The sequence below is a fragment of the Lepidochelys kempii genome, chromosome 14 (genome assembly GCF_965140285.1).
Source record: "Lepidochelys kempii isolate rLepKem1 chromosome 14, rLepKem1.hap1, whole genome shotgun sequence".
NCBI classification, from domain to species: Eukaryota; Metazoa; Chordata; order Testudines; family Cheloniidae; genus Lepidochelys; species Lepidochelys kempii.
The window spans coordinates 39,412,881-39,422,605 of NC_136393.1; the positions used below are offsets into that span (position 1 = coordinate 39,412,881).

The 9,725-nt window shown below is 53.5% G+C and overlaps 1 long non-coding RNA gene across 2 annotated transcripts; it reads left to right on the forward strand.

The window, feature by feature from the left end:
• The first annotated feature begins 979 nt into the window (after positions 1-979).
• LOC144929478 (uncharacterized) lies at positions 980-2,622 on the forward strand. Of its 2 annotated transcripts, none has more exons than XR_013634713.1 (3): positions 980-1,087; positions 1,232-1,896; positions 2,491-2,622. It is a non-coding gene; the product is annotated as an uncharacterized LOC144929478 (long non-coding RNA). The 2 variants fall into 2 exon arrangements; XR_013634714.1 differs by having other exon boundaries at positions 2,434-2,505.
• Positions 2,623-9,725: the final 7,103 nt, after the last annotated feature.

Here is a 9,725-nt window from a genome sequence, read left to right on the forward strand (position 1 = left end):
GGTGTCTTGGGGAAAGGTCTCAAGCTCTCTCCATTCCACTTCACTGCTGCCAGAATCCCTCCCGCCCCCCGCCACCCTTCTAGAGCCTCCTCCCTGCCCTACCTGGGTGGGGATGGAGGTAGGGGTGGAAGAGAGGGTTCTCCGAACTTGAGCGGTGTCCCCAGGTGGGTTGGAGGTGGAACAGCTGTCAGGGCACTGATGGGGAAGTGGCAGGAGCTCACCCTACAAGGAGGGGGTTTGGCACTGAAGGTCACTAGAGAGGACAGCAAGCCTCCATCCTGGGGGTCAGGAGGGTGAATCTACCACTCAGACATGAGCAGCTGCTGGGTGGAAATGATGGTGCTGGTTCCAGGTGCCCTTAATCCTCCCTGATTCCTGGGGAGTGTCTCAGTCTCTGACATGTTCTCGTTCCCCTGCAGCATGAGGATGTCACAGCCAAGGTCATGGGCCAGCTTCACATGATTCGGCACTTGCACCAGATGCCCGAGGCGCTGCAAGGGCTGTGGCTCATCTGATGCTCTTCAAGGTTCCCCTCCCTGTTCAGCAAGTCCCGCTCCCTGCTGCAGGTACTGCTGTGTCTCACTATAAATGGGGGACTAGTGGAAGCAGAAATGGAGGCCCCTGGCACTCACAGGAACTCTCTCCCCTCTCTGTGGAGCTGTGTCCTTCCCACGGCCCCCCAGATACCTTCATCTGGGGCAGGAGCTCTTTCCCTCACACCCATATCCCTCCCCTCTTTCCTTGATCTCACCCCCATCCCATTTCCCATGCTCCCAGGCAGAGATCTTCCTGCCCCATATGGCGCAGAAGGACCTTTGCGTCAGGGCTACAGACTGTCTGCCCAACTGAAGTTCAGGAAGCTCCACCTTTGAGGAGGTGAGGATGGGACAGAGGCTCCGGGCTAGCTTCATCTCCTGCCCTTTATTCTTCCTTTGGCCCTTCTCTGGGCTCTCAGAGTCTGACATGAAGAGGAGCCTCCTCCCCCCGTGTCTTCTAGGTCCTGGGGTGTGTGACAGCCTCCCAGATGGGTGCAAGCAGTAGTAGTTCTCAAAGAGGCCTAGAGGGAAGAGCCCACTCCCTCTTGGAGGTAAGAGCCATTGACTTCTTTGGGCAAAATGGGTTTCTTGGGGGAGAAATGGGATCCCTGCTGCATAGCCTGGGTGGGAGCTTCCCCCATCCCTGGGACAGAGACATCTTCATCAATGTGCCACCCTTGTTTTTTTCCAAGCAGGAGGCTCCCCAGAGAACTCCTCCTCAAACCTCTTCTCCTGGGAGCGTTTCTGGGAGGAGGCTCCCGTCCCTCAGTCTCCAACTCCATCATGCAGTCTCTTTCACCTAACATCTCCGCTCTCCAGCTCCACTTGCCGCAGCAGGACAGACGGACCTTCAGCTCGTAAGGAACAGACTCTGACCTCCTTCTGATCAGCAATGGGGTTTCCCCATCCCCTCAGCAAACCTGTCATCCGGGCTGGACCAGATTTGAAGGAGGAGGGTATCTAACAGTGTGGCTTGGCCTATAGCTGCCTAGCCTGGGGCTAGGCCAAATTGATGACCAAGTGAGCCCCACCTGAGAGGAAACAACGGAAAACAGCAGCAAAAGTCCAGAAGCAGAGCAAGCTGTTCAGGAGATGGCCTTGGGCCAAACCCTGGAGTCCAGGGTAGGACTGGCTTCTCTCACTGTCCCTAAGGAAGGGGACATAGAAGACCATAGAAACCCAAGAAGGGCAGGCCGAACCGAAATCAGGCTGAGGAAGAACTCCCCACGAGGGTGGAAGGCCTTGTTTCTGTTCAAGACATTTTGGGACTTTGTTTGCAAAGAGCACGACCCAGGAAGGAGTGGAGTAAAGGACAGTCACCTGGTTGGAGGGCTGAGTTCCCAGCCAACAAACTGCAAGAGTGAGTATCAGCGGGGTTGCTAGCCCAGCGAGAAAGCAATGACACAAGGCCTGGCCAGCATCTAGCAGTGAGTGAACTCTGGTACACACCCAAAGTGGCCGTGTCTAGAGCCCTGGGTAGGCTCTTCTGTGGGAATTTCCCATGGGTCAGTGGGGCCGGAATCTCTCCTGCTCCTTTGGTTTCTTTGGGCTTCCCACAAGATGTCTGGTGAACTGCCCTTGGACTCTGGGCCCAGCACCGCTCAGAAATTATTCGCTACCTTCAGAGAGACAGGGCACAGCTCAGCCTGTTGGGTAGGCTGGAGAATCACACTTCACTCGAACACACAACACTGAGGTGGTTTGGGAAGTATAGTAACAAAGAAGAGATTTAAGTGATACTAAGCAAGAGAAAGAGACAAATTTCAAAGAGAGAAACAAAACACAACACACTTTGTAGTGACTAAAACTGAATCTTAACAAGTCACAATCTTTGCCTTAGCAGTTTCCAGACTAACATATCAGCTTTCCTAACAGACCTTCTTTGATGTCCCTGTAGGGTAGAAAACTTCTCTGTCGAATCCGCTGATTTGATTGCTTCATCTTCTGGTTTCAGACCCTCTGTTATCCTTCTGGGGTGCCTGGACCCTGATTGTAACATCTCTCTGGCCCAGCCTCTTAAAAAGATGTGTGCTGCAGCCAGCCCAGCGCAGGGAGCAGTGGGGACAGATGATCTCCTCCTGTCAGACCAAGCAACAGGGGTCCCATTGAGGCTTAGATGGAAGATCCCAGGCATCTTCTGGAGGTAAGAACCGTCCACTCTTTTGGGCACTTGGGGCTGTTGCAACAAAGAGGGGGCTCCTGTTCCATAGCCTATTTGTCCTCATGACTGTGTTTTTTTCTTCTCAGAGGATGCGCCCGGGACCCTGGAGACTGTTTCGTGCAGGAGGTTTGAGCGGGGAGATATCACTCACTGTCCTGACCCCTGGGTCATTAACCCGGGTCTGCAGGGTTCCTGGGAGCAGCCACCCTCCAGCACGCCACCTGGAAGCCTACGAAAAACTGCTTACCTAGGACTGACGAAGTCCAGACCCAGTTTGAGGCTCCTATTGGCAGAGTCCCAGAGCAGCTAATCGGCCCTCGGGACCTCCTTAAACCAGCAGCAGGAACAAGAAGCTGTCTGAACAGCCGAGCTCCTCCCCGGCTCTGGACCGTGTGTTGGCTGTTCCTGCTCCCACTCCCCAGGCTTGATTTCCTGGCATCTGGACTCAGGGTGACTCACCGGACTTGAGATTCTGAACACAATTTGTTCTTTTGCTTCTGCTGTTCCAGTGTCCTGACCCAGCTGACTCTCGACTCCTTACTTGTGAGTGTGGACTCTGCCTCTGACCACTAGGTCTGGCTGCCCATGACCCGGCCATGACAATGACTTTTCTACAATTCCTCCAATGCCCTTTTCTGCTCTCCAGCTCTGCTCTCCCAGCAAGACACACCGATGCCTTGGCTCCCAGAGTCCTGCTTACCTGCTAGTCAAGGGCTCATGGGGAGTGTTTGTCTTGCCCCCTCCCCCACCACAGCTGCTTGTCCTCGGGGACTCTCCCTAGCGCAGAGGAGAATCCGTCCTGGCAGCAATTCAGGAAGTCACAGAGGGATGGTCTGCTCAGCTCTCTCTGCAATGCCACTGCCCGAGACCATTACGAGTGGGTGCCCAGTGACTGTGCCGGCAGCTCCTTGAGAGACTCCTGGGGGCAGGGTAGTCGTGTTTCACGATGACCGCGGGAAGCCATGCGAAGAGTGCGGCATTGAGGAGACTCTCCTGCTGTCCTAAAGGGTTTCTGTTCTCCTGCACGGTCAGACCATGGGGCCAGGTTGCAGAATGGGGAAGAGCTGTTTGGTGACGAGTCCAAGGATTCACCATACAGGTGGCAGCAGCTGCAGATCCTGAAGTCCCTGTGGTCGGGTTACCATGCGTCCGGAGTTTCCCGGACATGTCCGGCTTTTTGTGTTTTAAATTGCCCTCAGGGAGGAATTGGTAAAACTCTCCAAAGGGCCGGGATTTCCCTCCCAATGCAGCACTCTGGGGGCGGAGGGGGAGCTGCGCGCTCTGTGGGGGAGCACGGCACTGTCTCTGGCTCCGCACCCCAGACACACTGCTCTGAGCAGCAGGGTACGGGGGCCGGGGGGGCTGGAGAAGGGGCATGGGGTCCCAAGGGACAGTCAGGAGACAGGGAGCAGGAGGGGTTGGATGGATGAGGGGTTCTGGGGGGAGCCTGTCAGGGGGTGGGCATATGAAAAGGGTGTCGGGGGAGTCAAGGGACAGGGAGCGGGAGGGGTTGGACGGGGCAGAGGTTCGGGGGGGAGTCAGGGGCAGGGAGCAGGGGGGATTAGATGGGTTGGGGGTTCTGCGGGGGCAGTCAGGGGACAGGGAGTGGTTGGATGGGTGTGGGAGAGCCGGGGGTCTGTCAGGGGGTGGGGGTGTGGATAGGGGGCAGGGCAGACAGTGGAAAGGTAGGGGCTGGAGTTCTAGGGGGGCAGTTAGGGTGGAGGGGTCTAAGGAGGGGGCAGTTGGAGACAGGGAGTAGGAAGGCTTAGATAGAGGGCAGGGTCCTGGGAGGGGGCGATCAGGGGACAAGGAGCAGGGGGGTTGGATGGGTTGGCGGTTGTGTGGGGGGCAGTCAGGGGGCAGGAAGTGGGAGGGAGTAGATAGGTGGCAGGGCTACCATTCTCCCCCCCCCCCCCCCCCCGGAGTGTCCTCTTTTTTGAAAGTTCAAATATGGTATCCCTACCCTATGGGCCCAGCCTCCACTCCTGAGAGTTCAGGCGAACCTCCCCCTGTTCTCAGGGAGGCTTTGGCTTTGGCGGCTGGGCCTGCCTGCCGAGACAGAGGACTCAGTGTTTCCATTAGGCTGCTCAGTTGCCAATGCAGCCACCCAAAGACGTGAAGAATGGAAGCGAAAGAGCAAAGCTGGACCCTCCGCTGATCTCCTGCAATCAAGTGAGCCCAGCCTGGGAGAGACGAGAGAAAGCTTCAAGGTGGCTGGTGGCTGCATGGAGCCAGGGGAGGAGAAATAAATAGTTCATGATGAATCCTACGGGCTTTGTCTTGTGTGGTGAAGGGTTTAAAATGGGTCTAGTTACTATCACATTCAACTTTACAATCGCTGTGTCTGATTGAAGGGCAGGTCTAGAAAGTTCAGAGGTCGCTCGAGGAGCTTCAAGTCTCAGATTCTGTCCCTATTGCCTGCTTTGACCAGCTGATCTCAACCCAACACCGCCCTCAGGTGGTCGCAGTGGTGAGCTTTTCCCTCTTTTTCTGGATTCACCGCCGGCATGGGGACAGGATCCATGTGGCCAAGGAAATGGAGAGGCATGGGGGTCACTTGCAGAGGCATGCAGAGAACTTGCAGAGTTGCCTGTTCATGCAGTTCCTATGGGGGAAGCACGGTAGGGTACCGTGCACTCCGGGGCACAATTTCCAATTTTGGTGGTGGCGGGGAGGATAATTTCACCATGATTCCAGGGGCTACTTAGGCACCTGAAAACTCTAGTGTTTTGACAGATAACTTAGCAATGAGCTGACAGGAACACTTGCCAGACTGCTTTCTGGGGAAGACAGCTAGAAGAATGGATCCAGGGAATGGTTCTGTAGCTCTGAGCTGTTTGGACACTTTCAGGGAACATTCCCGATGCAAGACAGAGATCCCCAAAGTTATCCTGGGTAATCCTGAGAGACTTATAGACAACGAGCAGATCCCACATCTCTGCTGTCACTTTGCACAGACAAACTCGGACTGTCCGAACCTGTTCATGTATTTTACCTGCTTTAACCTCTCAAGAACTTTCACATATAAAAGGAAGAAAATTAAATAAATGACATAGGTACACCGATATAGGGCCGTAGTGTAAAGCTGATCTCAGAGTTGTCCCATTGAAATGGAATTATTCACAGCAGTAATTAAAGTTAAACGTGCACGTAAGTGTTTCCAGGCCCAAGATTAAGGCCACGGCTTATGAGAGGTGCAGATGCAAGAAGAGAAGAGCTGTGCAAAAACTGAAATGCCACTTGGAACCTGGCCCAAACAATGCATCATGAAAAATAAACTCATCTTGTTATACAGTAACAGAGCTGGTTCAAAAGGGTTTTACACTGACAATGCAACCTTTGAACTAAAAATGCCACTTTGGATTACATTGATCATTTGAAAAAAGTTACCTCTTTAAAAAAAACATTTTGGATTTCTCTGCCCACTTGAGAGAGAACGTGGAGTTTTTCCCACCAAAAGAAACAAAAATTTGATCATTAAAAACATTTCCAAATAAGTTGGAAGAATATGGGGGGGGGAGTGGTTTCTTCAATTTTCATGACCCTCTCCACCCACCCTATTTTTGACCAGTTCTAATTGTGAATAAATGTCTGTCTGTACATGAATGATAAATATGTCTGCTACTGAAACATTTACAAACAATGGCTCTCATCAGGAGCACTGAGGTCACATTACGCAGAGAAACACCCAGGCCTGCAGGGTTCACATTCTCCAAGACATAAACCGCCCCAAGACGGGAATGTCACACACAACACAGCTCGACTGGCCCATGTTGGTAAGGTGCATGTTTTGCTGTTGCTGGCAAATTGTGCTTTTCTGAGGGTGGGGGGGAGTTATATTTGAAAGGAGTTCTTCATCCTCTCCCACTCTCATCCAGGGGTGCCAGAACAGGGGAGACCAGGGCCCACCACTTTTTACTGGCCATAAGTGTGAGTGACTGGATGATGGGGGAGAGAAGGGAGTGGTGAGGGCAGTGTTTTGGGGGCAAGGGGCGGCATGAAGTGGGAGCTCAGGGAGAAAGGCGGTGGGAGGGGGGGGGCTCAGGGAAAAGGGCAGTTTGAGGGGGCAGGACCTTGAGGAGAAGGGGTGGCACAGGGGGTGGGCCACAGTTTTTGTGCCAGCAGCCCCCCCACTTTTAGGAAGCTTTTGCCCATCCTGCCCTCATCCCAAATTAATTTGTTGCAGTAAGAAAACTTTGAGCAACAAGGGGACTTAGAGACCCACAATATAACCACCAAAATCCTCACCCGCCCCTCGAGCTGGGCAAACAGAATTTTTTGGTCACTGGCAATTCCAAAAAAGAGATGGAAAAAAACCAGTTTCTGGTTGAACAAAACTAACATTTTTCCAAATTTTTGATGAACCAAAAAGCTTTAAAAAAAAAAAAAGACCCAGGAACATTTCAAGGGTTATAACTTTTTGAATTTTTAAAATAAAAGTGAAGGACATTTTTAAATAAAAAATAGTTTCAAACTGAAAAATCAAAATGGTTTGTTTGGAAAGTGTCTAAATGAAATGCTTCGACTTTTTAAGAACTGGGGGGAGGGTCTGGACGTGAACAATTCAGTAGACTGACTCCCCCCACCACAGCTGCTTGTCCTCGGGGACTCTCCCTAGCGCAGAGGAGAATCCGTCCTGGCAGCAATTCAGGAAGTCACAGAAGGATGGTCTGCTCAGCTCTCTCTGCAATGCCACTGCCCGAGACCATTACGAGTGGGTGCCCAGTGACTGTGCCGGCAGCTCCTTGAGAGACTCCTGGGGGCAGGGTAGTCGTGTTTCACGATGACCGCGGGAAGCCATGCGAAGAGTGCGGCATTGAGGAGACTCTCCTGCTGTCCCAAAGGGTTTCTGTTCTCCTGCACGGTCAGACCATGGGGCCAGGTTGCAGAATGGGGAAGAGCTGTTTGGTGACGAGTCCGAGGATTCACCATACAGGTGGCAGCAGCTGCAGATCCTGAAGTCCCTGTGGTCGGGTTACCATGCGTCCGGAGTTTCCCGGACATGTCCGGCTTTTTGTGTTTTAAATTGCCCTCAGGGAGGAATTGGTAAAACTCTCCAAAGGGCCGGGATTTCCCTCCCAATGCAGCACTCTGGGGGCGGAGGGGGAGCTGCGCGCTCTGTGGGGGAGCACGGCACTGTCTCTGGCTCCGCACCCCAGACACACTGCTCTGAGCAGCAGGGTACGGGGGCCGGGGGGGCTGGAGAAGGGGCATGGGGTCCCAAGGGACAGTCAGGAGACAGGGAGCAGGAGGGGTTGGATGGATGAGGGGTTCTGGGGGGAGCCTGTCAGGGGGTGGGCATATGAAAAGGGTGTCGGGGGAGTCAAGGGACAGGGAGCGGGAGGGGTTGGACGGGGCAGAGGTTCGGGGGGGAGTCAGGGGCAGGGAGCAGGGGGGATTAGATGGGTTGGGGGTTCTGCGGGGGCAGTCAGGGGACAGGGAGTGGTTGGATGGGTGTGGGAGAGCCGGGGGTCTGTCAGGGGGTGGGGGTGTGGATAGGGGGCAGGGCAGACAGTGGAAAGGTAGGGGCTGGAGTTCTAGGGGGGCAGTTAGGGTGGAGGGGTCTAAGGAGGGGGCAGTTGGAGACAGGGAGTAGGAAGGCTTAGATAGAGGGCAGGGTCCTGGGAGGGGGCGATCAGGGGACAAGGAGCAGGGGGGTTGGATGGGTTGGCGGTTGTGTGGGGGGCAGTCAGGGGGCAGGAAGTGGGAGGGAGTAGATAGGTGGCAGGGCTACCATTCTCCCCCCCCCCACCCCGGAGTGTCCTCTTTTTTGAAAGTTCAAATATGGTATCCCTACCCTATGGGCCCAGCCTCCACTCCTGAGAGTTCAGGCGAACCTCCCCCTGTTCTCAGGGAGGCTTTGGCTTTGGCGGCTGGGCCTGCGTGCCGAGACAGAGGACTCAGTGTTTCCATTAGGCTGCTCAGTTGCCAATGCAGCCACCCAAAGACGTGAAGAATGGAAGCGAAAGAGCAAAGCTGGACCCTCCGCTGATCTCCTGCAATCAAGTGAGCCCAGCCTGGGAGAGACGAGAGAAAGCTTCAAGGTGGCTGGTGGCTGCATGGAGCCAGGGGAGGAGAAATAAATAGTTCATGATGAATCCTACGGGCTTTGTCTTGTGTGGTGAAGGGTTTAAAATGGGTCTAGTTACTATCACATTCAACTTTACAATCGCTGTGTCTGATTGAAGGGCAGGTCTAGAAAGTTCAGAGGTCGCTCGAGGAGCTTCAAGTCTCAGTTTCTGTCCCTATTGCCTGCTTTGACCAGCTGATCTCAACCCAACACCGCCCTCAGGTGGTCGCAGTGGTGAGCTTTTCCCTCTTTTTCTGGATTCACCGCCGGCATGGGGACAGGATCCATGTGGCCAAGGAAATGGAGAGGCATGGGGGTCACTTGCAGAGGCATGCAGAGAACTTGCAGAGTTGCCTGTTCATGCAGTTCCTATGGGGGAAGCACGGTAGGGTACCGTGCAGTCCGGGGCACCATTTCCAATTTTGGTGGTGGCGGGGAGGATAATTTCACCATGATTCCAGGGGCTACTTAGGCACCTGAAAACTCTAGTGTTTTGACAGATAACTTAGCAATGAGCTGACAGGAACAATTGCCAGACTGCTTTCTGGGGAAGACAGAAGAATGGATCCAGGGAATGGTTCTGTAGCTCTGAGCTGTTTGGACACTTTCAGGGAACATTCCCGATGCAAGACAGAGATCCCCAAAGTTATCCTGGGTAACCCTGAGAGACTTATGGAAAACTAGCAGATCCCACATCTCTGCTGTCACTTTGCACGGACAAACTCGGACTGTCCGAACCTGTTCATGTATTTTACCTGCTTTAACCTCTCAAGAACTTTCACATATAAAAGAAAGAAAATTAAATAAATGACATAGGTACACCGATATAGGGCCGTAGTGTAAAGCCGATCTCAGAGTTGTCCCATTGAAATGGAATTATTCACAGCAGTAATTAAAGTTAAACATGCACATAAGTGTTTCCAGGCCCAAGATTAAGGCCACAGCTTATGAGAGGTGC